The sequence below is a fragment of the Emydura macquarii genome, unplaced genomic scaffold (genome assembly GCF_026122565.2).
Source record: "Emydura macquarii macquarii isolate MOO-44397 ecotype Brisbane River unplaced genomic scaffold, CSIRO-AGI_Emac_v2 contig_374, whole genome shotgun sequence".
Lineage (NCBI taxonomy): Eukaryota > Metazoa > Chordata > Testudines > Chelidae > Emydura > Emydura macquarii.
In genome coordinates, this window is record NW_027130511.1 from 12,230,025 (window position 1) to 12,250,000 (window position 19,976).

General features: G+C 40.8%; 1 protein-coding gene across 1 annotated transcript in view; it reads right to left on the minus strand.

The window, feature by feature from the left end:
* Positions 1-19,976, minus strand: part of NPAS3 (neuronal PAS domain protein 3) — an 813,175-nt gene that overhangs the window by 113,349 nt on the left and 679,850 nt on the right. The window lies entirely within an intron of this gene.

The window sequence follows — 19,976 nt, forward strand, 5'->3', positions numbered from 1 at the left end:
TAGGTAAGTAGTGTAGAGTGAAGAATTCTGTGAAACATTGATCCACCTTCTACAGGAAAAGGGGCTGTATAGTTTGCATGGCCTCTTCTTCCATAGAAGGGCAACCAATCTTGTTGGGGATAGGCTGGGTAGAACAGATAGGAGGAGGAGGTAACAAACAAGAGGAACTAGAATTGCTCATTTATGAGTATAAATTCAAATTAGTTAGTAGTAGTTAGTATTATTGAAACTTGGTGCATTGATTTGCACAATTGGAATGTTAAAATCTACTTAGGAAAAATTGAGTGGGCAAAAAGGAAAGGGAAGTGGCACTCTTTGTCAAAAATGGCATTATCTGTTTCTAAGTCTCTGATAACTCTGAAGAAAATGATCTTCAGTGCTTATGATCAATGCCCTAACAGATAAAGTACAAGATGGGGTACTAGTTGGTGTCTGCTACAGACCACCAAATCACTCTAAAGAACAGGATGGCTGCCTTCCTATGCACCTATGTATAATGTGTAGGGGAAGAACTGTGATCATGAGGGATTTCAATTTGAGTGACATGCTATATGTCTCATGCTGCCAGTACTAAAACATCCTTGGAATTTCTAAACATTATAGATGATTATTTTTAAGACAATATCCAATAAAACATTCCCCTATGTTGGCTGCAACACTTTTTGAGTTAGGAAATTAAGAGGAACTGATCACTGAACTAAAAGTTAATGGTATCTCAGGTTCAAGTGGTCATGACTTGAATATATTTATATTGTGCAAGCAGAATAAAGTCCAGACCTGTAAAACACACACACACACAGACCTCACACTTATACTTGGTGCTGTGACAGGGCCAATTTCACAAAGCTGAAAACAATTATGAGCCAAATCAGCTGGGAGGAAGAATTTAATAAAAAATGTGAATGAAAACGGAATCATTGAAGATGTCCAAAACGTCACAATCCAGGAAGATGGACGTATTAGTTAGAAAACTGACCTGCTTTAAAGAGGAAGTGAAGGCAGCTATAAAATTAATTATATATATATATATATATAACAAATGAAAGGAAGGGGAAGTTGATAGAAATAAATATAAATCAGAAGTTAGGCATTCTAGGAAATTGATAAGGGAAGTAAAGGGACTCAAGGAGAAATCTATGGCCAGCAGAGTTAACAGAAATCAGAAGGAGTTTTAAAAATATATTAGGAACCAAATGAATCCTGAAAAATTGTATTGGTCCATTACTAGATGAAAATGGTAGAATTATCAATAATGCAGAAAAGGCAGAAGTGTTCAATAAATATTTTTATTTTGTATTTAGGGAAAAAAACAGATGACAGTCTCATCATATGGTGATGATAACATTGTTTCCATTCCACTAATATGCCTGGAGGATGTTAAATAGAAATTACTAAAAAGTTAGACGTTTTAAAGTCAGCAGGTCTCAACAACTTGCATCCAAGAGCTTTAAATGAACTGGCTTAGGAGCTCGCTGGACTGTTAATGTTGATTTTCAATAAATCTTGTAATACGGGGTAAGTTTTAGAAGACTAGAAGAAAATTAATGTTGTGCCAATATTTTAAAAGGATAAATGGAAGGACCAGAATAATTAAAGGCCTGTCAGCCTGACATCGATCCTGGGCAAAATAATGGAGTGGCTGATACAGGACTTGATTAATAAAAAATTAAAGACGAGTAACATAATTAATGCAAATCAACATGGGTTTATGGAAAATAGATTCCATCAAGCTAACTTGGTATCTTTCACTGATGAGATTACAAGGTTGGTTGATAAAGGTAATAGTGTTGATGTAATGTGCTTAGACTTCTGAAAGGCATTTGACTTGGTACCACATGACATTTTCATTAAAAAACTAGAATGACATAAAATTAACATAGCACATATATTAAATAGATTAAAAAATGGCTAACTGATAGGTCTCAAAATTTAACTGTAATCAGGGAATTGTTATTGAGTGGGTCTGTTTCCAGGGAGGACACTCAGGGATTAGTTCTCAGATCTATGTTATTTAATATTTTTATCAACGACCTGAAAGAAAACATAAAATCATACAACTGATAAAGTTTGCAGATGACACAAAAATGGTGCAATGGTAAATAATGAAGAGAACAGGTCGCTGACTCAGAGCTATCTGGATCGCTGGTAAACTGGGAGCAAGCAAACAATATGCATTTTAATATGGCTAAATGTAAATGTTTACATCGAGGAATAAAGAATGCAAGCTATACTTATAGGATGGGGGATTCTATTCTCAGAATCAATGACTGTGAAAAAGATTTTGGGGTTGTGGTGGAAAAATCAGCTGAACATGAGCTCCCAATATCATCCTGTCGCCGAAAGAGCTAATACAATCCAGGGATGCATAGAGATAGGAGTAGAGAGGTTATTTTATCTCTATATTTGGCACTGGTGCAGCCACTGCTGAATACTGTGTCCAGTTCTGGTGCCCACATTTCAAGATGGATGTTGATAAATTGAAGTGGGTTCAGAGAAAAACCACGAGAATGGTAAAGATTAGAAAATATGCCTTACATAGTGATAGATTAAAAAAACTCAATCTATTTAGTTTAACAAAGAGAAGATTAAGGAGGCGATTACAATCTATAAGTATCTACTTGGGGCAAACAAATATTTTATAATAGGCTCTTCAGAGAAAGGTATAACTCGATCCAATAGCTGGAAGGTGAAGCAAGACAAATTCAGACTGGAAATAAGGTGTACATTTTTAACAGTGACAGTAATTAACCATTAGAATAAGGGTGGTAGTGGATTCTCCATCACTGACAATTTTTAAATCGAGATTGGGTGTTTTTCTAAAAGATATCTGCTCTAGCAATTATTTTGAGGAAATTCTATGGCCTGTGTTAAACAGGAGTTCAGACTAGATGATCACAATGGTCCCTTCTGGCTTTGGAATCTCTGAATCTACTCATCAGGGAGTGTGGTTGAATCTGGCCCTAAACGACTGAAATTTCAATTAACTTAAAGAAAAGTGAAGATATTGCTGAATCTCTCTATACATTGCATTTGAAAAACATTAGAAAATTACACTGATGGAAAAGAAAATGACTGTAACCATAGTTAGCACAACCCCAACTGTCTTGCACATAGTTTCATAGGAGGTTCAGAAATAGTAGATGAAAACCCATGATTACTAACTGTAATATAGTAATACTGTAGGGAACTATGCTGCACTAGCAGGGGGATAGATAAGCTGACCTAATAGGTCTTTTCCATTTCTAATTTCTATTATTCTATTCAGCTTAGACATTTTCAGAGGAATTCCACTGCTTTCCAAGGCCCTTGAGAAATAAGGATTTAGGTGATTCCTTCCTGTAAATAACACTGCTTTTCAAACAGTAAAAATGCAACCTAGGAGGGGACATTAAGCCCAGTTTAATAGCTTCCAAGCGATGGTACAAAAAGAAACTTTTTTTTTAAACTTTTCCTATCGGAGTTTAATTAAGACTGACAAAGCACTAACTCTAAGTCAGCAAGGAGATCCTTAGATCCATTTTGCTGTCAAATATACTTCCCTTGTAAATGGCAAGAGTAACACATATCATTTCACAGATAATGTTTTAATATCCTGCATTGAATAAAACTTTTTTTTTAATCAAGTTGCAATGGTAGCACTAAACTACACAAGGGGCTTGGGGGTTGCAGATGGCTGCATTACTCTAAATGTTCAAGCTTGACTGACCCATTTCATCAGCACTGTCAGAGCCTTGCACTGATACATGTTGACAACATTTAATCTTAAAAAATTGAAAGAAATGAATTAATATGCAAATTTCATCAGCTTTGTAATAAAAATGTCCTTGAAAAAAAACAGAGAACATGACCCCCGAGGAATAGTGTGAATTATCCCAGCTCAATTCTTTAAGTTAGTCAGAGGTACGCGGGTCCGCAAGGAAATCAGCGCAGATTTGACTTGGAAATAATTATGATGAAGAACAAAACACAAGCAGGTTGAATAAATGTAACAACTTGGGAAAAAGTCTTAGTCCTGTTTGTTATTCACTCTGAATTAACAGGATTAGGTTTGGTTTTTGAAAATAAAGGAACCCCACCATGTAATTTTAACACCTAAGTAATGTGAAAACAATATTTATTTATTTATTTTGCTATCTATTTTCATGGTTATTAGAAATTGCATCTTGGAAAAAACAGATTTTTTTTTAATACACTATAGCTTTTGGTTCTGAGGCTGACTACCTTAAGCCATGATATTGTATCTTCTGAATGGAAGCCTGGTTAACAATATCATGCCTTTGAAAATAACACAGAAGCCTGTTTGTAAGTCATACACTCAGGAGGGCTAAGGTAAAAGTGGTCCTCCCTGGTCCTTACTATAGGATTTCGCAATATAAGGACAAGTGTCTCCAGAATGAAGGGGTCAAAATTCAGTATCTTTTCTCCAAAAAATAAGCGTTTGAGTACAAAAAAAGGTGATAGAAACAGGAAATGTCATTAGTTTACAATCTAGCATAAATATAGATATACTAAAATTACAAAACAACAGAAGAGTTTACTGCTAGAAGCAAGCTATTAGTTTAGATGTTCATTATTTTAAATGGATTTCAATTTTAAGAAGACTTAGTAAGCATGAATAAATATGAAGCAGCTTTTGCTCATTGTTAGTGACTCATGTTCAAGTAAGAAGAATTCAAATCCTGAGTACCAAGCACCTTCATCTACAAAGTCAATGATAGTTTCAAGTCCTGGCTACCATTCAGGATACTGCCCCAAACATTCACGGTATACATATCTACTATTGAACTTACTCATTTTGGATTTCTTTTGTCAATGATACTATTTAAAATACTGTCTACATCAACCCAAAGCCACTAGCTATCACTACACTTGGCCTGAGTAACAGGAATTTACATTACAGTTGTTCCTTTTTCTTTTTGTTTAGTGTACAAAGGTTTTTGGAAAAAATGAAGTTTGTTTGAATTAACCTAGTGTACTACTTAGGCTTTCAAGAAAAAGAGGAGCCTATGTCAACCTCTTTTAAAAGTAAGTTTTAAAAATCAAAAACAAACTACAAACTAGCATTTTCACATGAAAAGTAAAAATAACTACTGCATAGAACACAGCATAATATTTTAGGGCCTTTGAAATAAGCCTTCTGATTTTATACATCCCTGGAAGACACACTATAATACAGACTGTGACCAACCAAATTAATCTAGTCTGTAAGCTTTTGTGGTTCTCTAAAAAAGGCTTTTAAAGTTTCTCCTTTCTTTCTTAATCTACAATCAGTAAAATCCTACTTTTATAGTGCCCTTTGCACCTGTATGCAAAAAATGAATAACCTTGCAGTTTAATTATGCAATATTCTATCAGTTTTGAAATGATATAAAGTTTCAGATAGAAAAAGAATAAAACCTCTTTAAGAATCCAAAATTAATATATGTCAGACTCAGAGTAAATCTTAATCTTCTTGAAACATTTCTCTAAAATAGATGTTCTTTTATCACCTGGCACATCAGGACCCATTCAAAAAAAAAAAAAAAAAAAAAAAGCATTTGGTTAACATGCTGCAGAACAGCACTCTCTTTTCCACCTCACTTCAGGCTATTCTTGAAAGATCTGAACAGTTGTATAATAATGAAAAATGTGCAATACTTGCGGGGCATTGCTTGTGCACACATACCTCCGCCCACGCATTCATCATTCTGCAGGTATTGTCAGTGAAAGTTTAATTGCATAAACACTCTGTAACTGTCCTGTCATATTTCTTGTCAGTCTGGATTCCCTCTCCGGGCTCACTATCTCACAAAACTATAATTGAATTGCTACCAAATCACAAGAGGGCCCCCAAAAATAAAATCTTTATGAATAGAATTTGTTTCCTATCAGCAGATTTGACAAATTGTGGCAGAGGAAGGCCTTAGTGATAATTTTTGAGTTTATTCTAAATCCAGTTATTTGCTGTTTGCTCTTATCTGTTCTTTAGAATTTGAAAGCCCTAGAGAAAAAAGGATCCCAAAGAATTCAATAGTAGTATTTCTCCAGGTCCAAAGAGGCCAGTGGAAAAAAAAAAGTGACTACTGTCTTAGCCCCGGCTCTTACAAAGTATTGTTTAAAGTGAAGAAAGTCTGAATTAATTCTGAATTATGGTGGATAGGAGTATAAAAAGTCTTTCATACACCTTTCACTCTCCCTTTACTTGTACCACACACAGCAGCAAGTGGCTGCATTTGCAATGTATTTTGCTTGGTATGTATTATCTATGCTTAGATAATACAAAATTTTTGTTGTCTGGTGCTTCCTAGCTCATGTATAACCACAGAAATGTTTGATTCCTGAGCAGATTATGAAGGCAAATGATGAAATAAAATTAGCATGAAGATATGACTCAGGCGTTGCTAAACATATTATAATTAAACTTTAATGAAAATTTAAGCATAATAAATTTTAATATTTCCAGAAAAACATATTAAAATAAAAATCATTGGCTCCAAATTGAAGATTATGTTTTGCCTAGTGCCCATTTTGATCTTATTCTTGGTGAGCCACAGAAAATGGGGAAAATAATTCCACTAGAAATCTGAAAACATAGAATTTTTTACTGAAATGAGCAATTAGTAGTATGTGCATGAAACATGCCTCTTAGTGAACAACTTTTAAATTGGACAGAACTTCAGCCAGATTGACAACTGTCTGACTGTTTATGTTTTTTAAATGTGCTTATCAGAATAATGTAGGATTGATGGGTGTCTTTAGATGAAGTTATGTTTTTGCAACAGACTTAATTTAGGACTAAGGTTAAGGCTTAGGATAAATGAGTCCATTAGATGATTAAAGAACATTTGTCTTGTGGGACACAAGTCATTTATTTATGACACTTGAAAACAAGCAGAAAAAATTCATGGGTTTTAACAAACCTTTTTTAGTACAAACATTAAGCTACAACTAATTATTTTGAAATGGAATTATAAAATATACTGATTTATTAAATACATAGATGCAGTATATCATGTTTACAGAAATTTGATAAATGTTTGGAATATTATTTTTGCTCTGTGTGTCTCCTTTTCAAATATCTCTTACCAACGGTTGTTTCTGGCTTGGGGAAAAGTGTCTCACCTCTTTAGAAACATTCTTACAAAAGACTGGTGATTGCATTTTTTTTTTGATGGCACAGTAAATGGTGCTATTGTACTTGGAATGACAGAATTTCCTATCACAGGGAGACTAAATATCTCAGGGGAAAGGTAGCAGGATACTAAACCTTTCCTATCTAAGTCACTGATTAAAATCTGGTGCAGTTTAGGAGTTACTGAAAGTCAAGACCATTTGGTGTCCTGGTGATGTCAGGCTTGTTCCTAAAGAACAAGTATCCATATCACCAAAAAACATAATCACAGTAGGCAATGATTCACATGCTTGTTGACAGTTACAAGAGAGTGGTCAGAGTTTAGGCAGGCAGGGAAACTGAACTACCGTCTCACCCTTAGATGTTATCACTCTAGGTCAAGACTAAGGAACAATGGTAAGGCAGCGTGGGGAAGTCTGCACTGCTGCTGCCCGTGTTGCACATGTTCCGTGGATAAATAAACAATTTCAGTCCCCAGGGCTGTCCCCATCTGGCACCTTTCATCAGCAGAAAATTCACTTTAAATAAGAAGGACGATCTACGATGCTGATTATAGCACAACTATATATTTTTTTAATTCAACAGTCTACAAAACAGCTAAGCGTAAAGTACTTTTAAAAACTATAGTTAATTAAATAATTGTTTAGTCTTAAACACATATGATGGGCTGCATTAATATTCCTGTTTCGATCCTGCCATATTAGCACATTATATTATATTATCGATTTATCCCTGAGAAGGAGTGGACTCCCGCTGCTTACTAGCAATCCCTCCAGTTGATTAAGGAGCTGTAGCATTGAGTATCTGCAAAGTAAGTCTCATCACAGCCATCTGTGTAGATCGATATTATTATTTATATGGCAGTAGCACTTAGGAGCCTCAGTCATGAATCAGGACCTCAATGTGCTAGGCTCTGTACAAACACAGAACAGAAAGATGGATAGTAGTTGCCTTGCTAGGCCTGGAGATATGATAATAACTAAATTGTAAAACATTGCTAGAGCGTGTGCATGTGTGTAGACTCTTCAGGATTCAGTGGCATGGGAGACTCATAGAAAACAAGCATTTGGACTGATTCATCATGGGCCTGCACCTTGGAAGCTATTTACATTAGTGAAAAGTGGGTGTAAAATGTAACAAATCAGAAAGATAGTGTTTTACATCTAATTTGCACTAACGTAAATGACTGCACAAGATAGAGGTCAACGGTAAATTGGGCCAGTTATCCATAGTGGGCATGTACTGCTTATAATTAAAAAGCAAGGATTAAATGAGGCATGCGGCAAAACACAGACAACTAGAAGTATAGATTTTTACATAGGACCAATATTATCACCAGAGATCAGGGAACAGATGTGGTGGAGTAAAATTATATGTTACTACGAAATAGAAGAAGCACCTCAAACGTGGGTTTTTAAAAATATAACAATTTTCTATCTTTATTACTTCAGATTTAATAGGAGTAAATACATATAAGCAGTGCTGTTGTAATACAATATTTCACTAAAAGAGGCCATCAACTTTGATTAGACAAATTGGTTTGTATTAGAAACATACTCACCTTTTTCAACAATGTAAGAAAGATTGTGAAATGAAAATATATTTTTATTATCTATTACAAAAAAGTTCTTTAAAATTTCAGCAGTCGTCCCTCAGCTACGCTACATCAAACAGATTTTAAAGTTAAATTAAAGTAGGAGAAATGTACAACAGTTAGAATAACAACTTATTCTAATAATAATAATTCTTATAATAAGTTAGGCAAGAAATAATATAATGGAATTCAACCTGGAAAACCACAAGATAATACACAGCAGGAATAGGAAGATATAGGGAAAAAAACTGGAAAGCACTAATGCTAAAAGATAACTAGGGGATAATAGTAGCTAGCAGACTGGATGTGAGTTTGCAACACAATATGGCAGGAGAAAAAAGCCAAAGTGATTTTGGGCTATACACACAGAGCCATCACGTCAGAGAGTGGAAAGGATTGTCTCTTTATACAAAGCTTAAATATTGCCTTCAGACTTAAGCATCAGCACCAGAAAGCAACAGTCAAAGTGGAAAGACTTTATTTAGAGAAGAGCAACAAAAGAAATTGTGGGAACCGCATGAATAAAAGACTTCTGATGAAAGATTAAAAATGAACATGGTGGCATGTAACTACCTACAAAAATCAGTGGGGTGCACTATATACTAAGGACTGAGAGGAATTTTTTAGGGGAGCATGTAATTTTAAGAAAAAGAAACATATAGGTTGATGATCAGGTGCAACTTACATTGTGGGATCTTCTCTAAATATAAATGGTGGAGCCACAAATGGGATCTTTAAACATATTCTGTACAAACTAGGTAATACATGATCAGGAACAAGCCCACATAAGGAGGGGAATGCCCAGGAAGAACAGGTAAGTCTTAATTTTTATGATCCACTATTTCTATCAGAAACACACTGTACTAGCACAGAGATATGCAATCACTAAGGCTAAAACCCTGCTTCCAGCACTCAGCTTAAGTAGCTCAGCTGGATGCAGGGGAAATCAGTAGAGACAAACGAGTCATTCTCCGCACCACGTCATGCTCTGCTTTCAGTACTCCAGCTCAGTGGCCTTTCTGCCTCTCTCCCCACCTGGGGGAGAAGAGTAGTTGAACAGATGACTCACAGTCACCACTCCTCCTGCCTACCCTGCTCTTCCCAGAAAGAGCATGGGACCTGGGACCATGCACAGAGCTGTGCTATTCAGCACCACTCAGCTGTTCGGTTGTGGGCTCAGGGAAAGGATAACAGAGTGAGTTCTGTCCTAGGATATGTGTGTGTGATCAGTCAAAGTCAACGGTAACTTGAGTGTGCTGTAAAACAATGGAAGATTTTCTCCTATACATGCAATCTTGGAACCAGCTTATAAGTCCTTTACACTACAAAAGAATAAGTACTATTAAGATGGGTATATGCATAGTTAACGTGTGTATGTATTGTATGTGTATGTACACACTATAACCCCCTCCCCCTACACTCACATTAATGGAACTGAGTGGCTTATGCTGCTGCATACTGTACCTGTTTTAGGTTGTAGCTGTGGTAGAGACAAATTTCATATTCAATCCATCAGAGATAGCCATTGTGAGTTGTCTGATGGATTTATCTTTGCTTACATTATATAAATATGGAAAGGAATTGAGTGTGTGTTTACAGTTTGATAGACATTCGACATAAATTATACATTTTAATTTCATTTATTAGTTAAGGACTATGGAAATCAGGGGTTTCATAGCGTATAAACTCCCATTCAGATTGAAAAATTGGATGTAACAAGAAAAGCTGGACTAATTGTAAGTACAGGAACTAATTTCTATTTTAAACCAGATACTGTAGAACCTCAGAGTTAGGAATACCAGAGATATGAAATGACCAGTCAACCACACACCTCATTTGGAACCAGAAGTACTCAATCAGGCAGCCGCAGAGAAAAAAGAAAAAAGCAAATATGGTACAGTGCTCTGTTAAACGTAAACTACTAAAAAAATAATGGAAATGCAGCATTTTTCTTCTGCATAGTAATATTTCAAAGCTGTATTGAGTTAATATTCAGTTGTAAACTTTTGAAACAACAACCATAATGTTTTGTTCAGTTACGAACATTTCAGAGTTATGAACAACCTCCTCCATTCCCAAGGTGTTCGTAACTCTGAGGTTCTACTATACTACATTTAAGTCTTTTCGGTTTAAATACAGAAAAGAACCTAGTGCAACAATCCAAACTTGGGGCAAAATTCAACCCTGAATTAAGCAGATGCAACTGTGTAATACCTGCTTCTATCAGGGCTAAACCTGGCCCATAGTGGCATTTCACATAGAATCACAGAAGATTAGAGGGTCTTCTAACTCAAAGCAGAACCAACCCCAACTAAATCATCCCAACCAGGGCTTTGTCAAGCCAGGACTTAAAAACTGCTAAGGATGGAGATTCCACCACCTCCCTCTGTAACCCATGCCACTGCTTCACCAACCTCCTAGCGAAAAAGTTTTTCCTAATATCAAACCTAGACCTCCCCCACTGCAACTTGAGACCATTGCTCCTTGTTCTATCATCTGCCACCACTGAGAACAGCCTAGCTCCTTCCTCTTTGGAACCCCCGTTCAGGTATTCGAAGGCTGCTATCAAATCGTCCCTCACTCTTCTGCAGAATAAATAAGCCCAGTTCCCTCAGCCTCTCCTCATAAGTCATGTGCCCCAACCCCCTAATCATTTTTGTTGCCCTTCGCTGGACTCTCTCCAATTTGTCCACATTCTTTCAGTAGTTGGGATGGGGGGTGAGGGGGAGAGTGGCAAAACTGGACATAATACTCCAGATCTGACTTCACCAGTGTCAAATAGAGGGGAATAATCATTTCCCTCGATCTGCTGGCAATGCTCCTACTAATGCAGCAAAATATGCTGTTAGCCTTCTTGGCAACAAAAGTATACTATTGACTCATATCCAGCTTCTTCTCCATACAGATTCCATGTTGAGAGATTAATGAAACTAGAGTATTTCTAGGAAGAATTAAATTCTACCAAATATCATCTGTAACAGCCTCAGAGCTAATGCAATTTTTTTTCCATCGGAATATTTGTGTTAACGTTGTTGCCATCATGTTTATACTTTTTTTTTTTAAAAAAAGCTGGTATTCTGCTGGTATGCAAGCATGCCATGACTTTTAGCATTAGCATGCATGCAAATCACTCTGATATTATCTTATCACACATAATGATTCCAAAAATCTCTCAAGATTAATGATGATCACATAATTCCAGAAAGACAGTACTACATGTATATATATATATATATATATACTGGCAATAAAAAACAGTCACTGTTGTGCCTTTCCCCAGCTGGGGATCTCTCACTTTTCTTTGATTTCTAAAGGCTTCAGATCAATAACTGGAGTGACATTATTAACAGCTCCCTCAACACCTTGGCCTGCACTAATATTAAATCCATTATACCTTCTGTTTGACATTTGCAGTACAGCAGAAAGTGCTGTAGATACAGTCAGACTGCCTAGGGAATGAGGTTGGATGCAGGGTTAGTAAGATGGTTTTCCCTTGCCTGATTTCTAAAGTCAGCTCATTGACAGAAAACTTCAGCTATTTCAGAAAACTACACGGGGCAGTAAATAATTCACCTGTCAAAGAACAAGAATTTCACATTCATGCTGTTTTTGAAATAAATTACCAAACAGGTCTTCAACATGTTTTGACATTCCTTACTGTCATCATGTTTACAGATTTGAATAGGCATCACAACACATATGAGAGTACTTCAAATTAACTCCTTACAAGGGAATGATGTTTGCAGAAAGGGAATAAGTATATGGTTCCATTCTTGCCATTTAGCAGTACACAGCTTTTGGCAGAATTTTCTGTACGAAGCAAGCATAATGTGAGAATAAAATTCAATTCAATCAAGAAAATACTTAGGGCCAAATTAACTGGTAATTCTAAGGGAGTCCTCACTAGTGTAATTTATACCTACTTTCAGCTTCTTGGCATGTAATTTACACTAACTTCTTGTGGATTCCCTTAGACTCTGCATTAAACTGCACTAAATGTAAAACCAGAGGGGGAAGGTATCTTTAGGCCACTTTTATGCTTGATTCTGTGGCTGGCTGGTCATTATTCATGACAACTAATAACTCTTGTATCACACAGGGATCTGCAAAAGCATAGTGACACTGGCATGCCCCCTTCCCTCAGCCATGCCCCCTACGTCAGGGGCTATAAGCCTAGGTAGTAAAGGGCCAACTAACTATACCAGGCCTATGCCTTCCAGGGATTCCATTCCTCTTGAAATTCTGGATAGGGAAGTTCTGTGGTCCCTTTATGCCATCAGAGTGGTGCAAAAGACCAGGATATGTCTCTCAGACTCATCTGGGGCCAGATTCTGACCTTATTTACACTAGTGTAAGACTCTAGTAATTCAACTGAAGTCAATGGAGTTACTCTAAGTTGTGTAAAGCCAGCGTGACACGAGAATCAGGCATTGAGGAGCTGGAGGGGAAGGGTGCAACAGGAAAAGCAGCTATCATGAAGATGCAAAACATGAGCAAGTTAAAGTAACCCACCCCACTTTTAGACTGTTAAACATGTGGGGCTAAGATGGCATGTAAGTTATATGTCAATAATTGGTTATCAGTCTCAAGATACGTCTGTGCTGGAGCTGGAAGGTGTAATTTCCAGTTCGGGTAGACATATCCACACTAGCTCTGATTGAGTTAGCATACTAAAAATAGCAATGTAGCCATGGCAGTCCAAGCAGGAGTACCTCCTGAGGGCTTCACATGGAATTGTCATCAGGGCAGCCAGTCCATTCCACTGCCCATGCAGCTATGACTACATTGATTTTTGAGCATGCTAGCTTGATCAGAGCAAGCTCAGGCACATCTACGCAGCCTGGAAATTATACCTCCAGTTCACCTGTAGACATCACCTAAGTGAGTTTATCTGAGTTTAAGATAGTGTATAGACTCCTTCCAACTTTAACTAGAATTTCAACAATTTGTGTTTGTATTTATGGTAAGAACTCTATGAACTACATCTAGAGCACACAATTGATGAAAAGGTCCCTGACTTGTGGATAGAGCCTCTCCAGACCCTTTAGGAACCTGACTGTGATGTCACAGACAAAGACTGTCTTATTCTGGAACGGGGGATGGAAGGCTGAGATGGCTGCCTGTAGGAAGCCGCTGTGGCCTCCCCCGGAGACAGAGCCCGAGGGAGGGCGCGAGCACCCTGATTGGACAACACCAGGCCCCGCTGCCGAGTCTGCCCGGAAGCAAGGGACCCGGGCCGTGATAGGACCGCCCAGCCAGCCCAATCGGCGGCAGCTGGGTGGAGCCCCAACAGGAAGGGGAAGTATAAAAGCCTGGCCCCTGAGCTCAGTCAAAAAAAGACTGCTGCCGGAGACAGATGTGCTGCCCCGCCAGCGCTGAGCCGCCGACCAACCCCGGCCCCACCCGGGCCTGGGGACTGGGTAGGGCCTTCGTGGAGCTGGACCAGGCAACTCGGCCAGGGTGACTGGGCCGAGGTACCCCGACCCCTAGGCTGGTCCCGGACACCGGAACCACAGGACTGGGCCAAGACCCTGGAGCAGCCCGAGTGGCGGGTACCCCCTGAGGCCGGGCCAGATCTGGAGGAGCTGCTGGCCGCCGAGTCCCTCCCTGAGTTGGGACAGGACTTGGAGGAGCTGCCAGAGGCCGAGTCCCTCCCAGCCTACAACGACCTCGAGGAGCTTCCCCCCAAAGAGGAACTCCCTGCCTTACCCTGTCGATGAAGAGGGACTGACGGGCCTACCCCCGGCGGACTACCCTTACAGCACGAAGAAGGCAGGTACTGGGGCCAGTGGGGAGGAAGTAGCCCAGGGACAGCCACGGCCTGTGGCTGAATCCACGGTATAGTCAGTGTGTTGCGGCAGGAGCCCCGCCGACACAGTGGCAGCTGCTTCTGCCGCTACTAGGGCCCTGGGCTGGGACACAGTGCAGACGGGTGGGCCTGCGTCCCCCTCCCCTCCCCCCTTTTCCTAGCCACCCTGAGGAGAGTCTCTCTCCTGACCGCTCCTGGAGCTGTTGCCTTGCTTGCTCACCCCTGACTGAGGGCCTGGGCAATAAACTGCTGCTCACCATGTATAAGGGTTGGAGCAACTGACTCCTTGTTCGCTCGCCCAGGTTGAGGGCCTGAGCGGTAGATTGTGTGCTCACCCTCCCTAAGGGTTGGAGCAACTGACTCCTGGCTCGCTCGCCCTGACTGAGGGCCTGAGCGATCAGCCGCTGCTCACCCTCCCTAAGGGTTGGAGCAACTGACTCCTTGTTCGCTCGCCCAGGTTGAGGGCCTGAGCGGTAGACTGTGTGCTCACCCTGCCTAAGGGTAGAGAAATAAGACTGCTCACTCGCCAAGCGTGAGCTATTTCCCCGCATGTAGGAAGCTGCTGTGGCCTCCCCCGGAGACGACCCGCTTACACTGCCAAACGAATTTTCAGCGACGAAAAGGCTAGGCCTTGATGTTTGAGATGTAGCAGATAATCCAGTATTGATTGTATTGAGGCTTGGTGAAGAGCAAGGTTCCAGTCCGAGGCCCAACAGGACAACCTCTTCCATTTGGTTAAGTATGTTTTCTGCTGCCCAAGAAGACCTGCTGAGCTTGCGCTGAGCAGACCCATTCCTCCGTGTTTAGCCATGCAGCAGCCATGCTGTCAGGTGCAAGGATGCTAGATCTGGATGCAGCAGACAACCATGGTCCTGAGTCAGAAGGTCCAGCCAAAGAGGCGGTCCCAGAAGGGTTGCTACTGAGAACTCCAGCAGCGTGCTGTCAAGGGCATGCTGGGGCTATTAGCATCACCTTTGCTTTTTCCTGTTTGATTTTCAGCAGCATCCTGAGCACCAGTGGCACTGGGGGAAGGTGTACATCAGTGTCCCTGCCCATGGGAGCAGGAAGGCATTGGACAAAGAACCTCTGGTGAGCCCTCAGATGGAACAGGACTGGTGACATTTCCCGTTCTGTCTGGATGTGAATAGGTCCACTTGGGGAGACCTCCACTTTTGGAAAATCATGCTGGCCCCGCCTTGCCTGTTTATGGAAAACATCGTGGTGGTATTGTCCATCAGAATTTGAACCACCTTGCCAGCCAGGTGGGGAAAGAATGCCTGACAAGCCAGTCATACCACCTTGAGCTCCCTACATTTATATGAAGGGCGTGAACTTCCTATGTTCTGGGGTTGTTGAGGTACGCTCCCCACCCCAGCTCCAAAGCATTGGAAACCAGAATCCCTGGGAGGAAACCCCACAAAGGGCACTCCCTGCAAAACTTGTCCTTCATGAGAGGGATGACAGGACTTTCCGTGGAACTGTAACCATGCGATCCAGACTGTGCCTGTGGGGCACATAGACTGATGCTAACCATGCCTGCAGAGGGCAAAGTTGAAGACGAGCATGTTGTACCACATATGTGCATGCTGCCTTATGACCAAGCAGTTTGAGGCATGAGCAAGCAGTCGTGATCAGATGAGATTTCATATCCATAATAATGCCTGACATTACTTGAAACCAGGACTCTGGAAGGAAGGCTCTAACCTGCATTGAGTTTAGAATTGCCCCGATTAACTCTATCCATTGGATGGGGGAGAGAGTTGATTTTTGCTCCTCCACAGCCCCTAGACCTCCTGAAGTTGCTTGTGAGAAGGGTCCCTGAAGAGGGACAGGGAGGGAGGGTGGGAAGGGGGAACTGAAGAGAACTTCAGGGTATAGCCCTCTGCAATGATGCTGAGGACCCAGTGGTCTGATATGATATGGGCCCATGCAGGGAGGAAAGGAAACAAAGTTAAAAAATGAACAGGGGTATGGATACTGTGGTGAGACTGGGGCGTTGTCCATGGGCACACCCTCAAAATGCCTGCCGTGAGCCCCCTTGGTGGTGTGCCAGTCCTGATTGGACGGCCAAGGAGGAGGAGGTGGGGTGCGATGAAATTTGAACCTCTTGTCCTTTTCCCTCCTCATGTAGGTTCCTTGCTGTGGCTGGCCAGAATACCAAGGAGGCTGAAGTGGCCGGAACTGTTTCCTGGATCCCTGTGGGGTATACAGGCCAAGGGAATGCAGTGTGACCCTAGAATCTTTTAATCATGCAGCCTATTATCAGTTTGCTCTGAAAACAGGGCATTTCCCTCAAATGGAAGGGCCTATATGGACTCCTGCACCTCCTGCAATAGACCTGAGGACTGCAGTCATGAGCATCTTTGCAAGGACACCACCAAAGCCATTAACCTAGCTGCAGAATTGGCAGTGTCCAGTGCCATGTGGAGGGAGGCCCTGGCCACCGACTTGCCTTCCTCCAGAATAGATGCAAACTCCTGTCTAATGCTCTGTGAAAGGGAGTCCTTGAATTTGGCCTCTGAGTCCCAAATGTTATAATTTTATCTCCCTGGCGGTGCTTGCTGGTTGGAGATTCTTAGCTGGAGGGTGTCCGTGGAGTAAAACTTTCTCCCAAAACATGTCTAGTTTCTTGGCCTCCTTATTCTTGGGCATCTAATTTGCCTGCCCTTGTTTGTCATGTTCATCGGTCACCACCATGGTGTCATGGACCGATGCCTAGATGGGGAGTGACTCCAATCGACAACCACTGAGGTGGGCCTATGGCTGGCTTGTCTCTGGAGATGGGAGCCTGCATTGGCTCTGGTGCCGAAGATAAGGCCTGCGGACTAGGAGATATTGGGAGGGCCAGTAAATCCCTGGCTGCTTGGAAGGCCTCTGACGCTGATTAGGCAGAGGGGCCCCCTTCCACTCCCAGGAGCAGGGGGTGGCTCCCTTGGAAGGCTCATGGCCCTAAGGGGGAAGGTCGGCTCCAACCGTTCCTGGACAAGTGATTTGCCCAATGTGGGCCCTTTACTCGGCTCCATCTTCTTGTCCCTTTTCAGCACAGGGGACTGGCCCCACTGTTTCTTCTGCCACTTCTTCAGCACCATTGATGTTGAGCGGTGGTGCAAAGTGCCCAGTACGAGAGGGCACTCCGCACGGATGCCGAGATGGTTGGCGCTGAATCCGAGTAAGCAGATTCTGAGTCCGGTTTAAGTGCCGCCTCCATTTACAGGGCTTTCAAACAAATGTCCCTGTCCTTTTGTGTCCCTGGTCTGAAGCCCTTACAGATTTTACACCTGAATCTCACAAGTGTCTCTCCCAGATACTTTAAACTCTTATCATGAGGGTCATTGAGATAAAAGGGCTTGTGGCATGCGGTACACAATTTGAAACCAGGGGATTGGGGACAACTATTCTAAACTACAACTAACTCACTAACTATCCTATCTACTAAGTAAGTAGAACTAACACAGAAAAGACCACTAGGCACTTACAGACGCAAGAGAAAGAGCTGTTCCAACAACCGTCACTGGTGGAAAGAGGGAACCGTAGGACCGGCGGTTTCTCATATACCGGGGCATGAGATCAAGGCGCCAGAGAGCGCCAGAGCCAGCCCTACGGATACCAATAAGGCAAAAAAGTCTTCAACAGCCATACACACCTAGCATGGAATCGACATGAGCAAGCATTCGAAAAATATAGTGGGACTAATCCATGATGGGGTTACATCTTTCTTTCCACATGGCATGGTTTGGAGGTTATGTCCCCCTACCTCCTCCTCTGAGAGTAGCATTCCAAAGAAACTCAGCGAGATGAATCTCTCAGAGTTTTGGGGCTGTGTATTCCTCCTACTCCCATAGGTTTTACTATGGAGGTGTAGGATATCCCCTATGGCCTAAATTCCATTCAATGAGAAAAACGGTGTCAGTGGAACAGTAAGAGTGGTTGGTTAAAATTATAGATTTTAAAGCCAGGAAATGCAAAAATTAAGGTTCCAACAACAAGATTAACTCAGCCACGCTGTGAATCTTTTATGTTTATGACATGAACAGGAATGTATTAAAAAGTGACAAGGGATTCAAAAAACAAAGGTTTGTGCCCTTTATGCTGCTTTATAATTTGTTTTAAAAGTCATCAACAATTTTTCCCCCTTTTAATCTGCTTGTTTTTAATCCTAGAAATATTAAGTAAGTCAAGTCTTTACTTTGCTGGCAGACCTCTGTGGGGTGTCAAAGATCTATATTTTGATATCTCATACCTTAACTGAAGGGAGGAGGGTTTTGAAATTTTAACAGAGATGTCCATTCAACAAGGGTTCGTCTGAGGGCAGCACTTCAAGGGAATTCACTGAAGTGTTAATGTAGTTTTATGCATTTTATTTCTTTGGTTTTGAAATGAATAAAGAAAAAAATCCAAAATGCTTTGTGTGACAATGTTAGCATTTAAATAGTTCCAGTTAGGCTTAGAAGTTTATCCCTTACTGAAATGAACTGGATGGCCGAGGAGTGAAATCTCGTTTGCCACTTGTATTGTTTGGCTGGCAACGGCTTTCTGTCATTTGGCTGGCTATTGCTATAGTTGTATCATTTCAACAGAAAAAGAGATAGTTTTAAATTAAAACCTAATGTTAGTAAAATATTACAGAAAGCCACACAAAGCAAGACTCTAAAATCATATAATTCCTTGATTCTGCCTCGTATATTCTCCTTTTCCTGATGCTGTCTACAGAGGATTTGTTGTAAGCGGGTTAGGGAGTAGTTACAATTTTCCTTATACAAATTAATCCAGTAATAGCCTAAGAGCAGCAGACCCTATGTCTGATGGGCCCCGGCATCCAGCTAGGCAGAGGAAATGCATAATACTATGAATAAGAGTCAATAAGTACTCCTAAAATCTTAGCAGTTGCCTATTGGTTGTGCCAAAAAATTATTGTTCAATTGCACAATTATTCTACCCAAACCAAGCAAAGACACCAGTTCTCTCTACATATCAAAGTCCAAGTGCCATGCTTCAGGTAGCTTTGTTGTACCCCTGTTCAAATAAGCATGCTTACTGTGTTTTTACAATAGGAAAGTAGCATTTTCCCCCAATCACTCATAACTCAGAAACATATGAAGACCATATCGTACAACAACAATCCCAAATAAGTCACCTTTGAGCAGAAACCAGGAATGGAAAATTTCAGCCAAAATTATCAACATGTGAAAACAGAAATTATAATGGAAACACTTTTGCAACTTTAACTACATCGGATGTTTCTGAGTACCTGCTAAAACAATGTTCTGATTTTCAAATGAAAGTTTAAGTGAAGTACTATAGACTGTACTTCAGAAACTCCATGGGGTTAACTTGCTGCTGTTGTTATTCTTCACCCAAAGTACTGTCTGATACATTTTGCTAAATTGTCTAAATCCTGCTGTAGTATTGATTTCTTCCTCTTAGAGCTCTCACCCATTCAGTAAGCTCCAAGGACCTCTTGT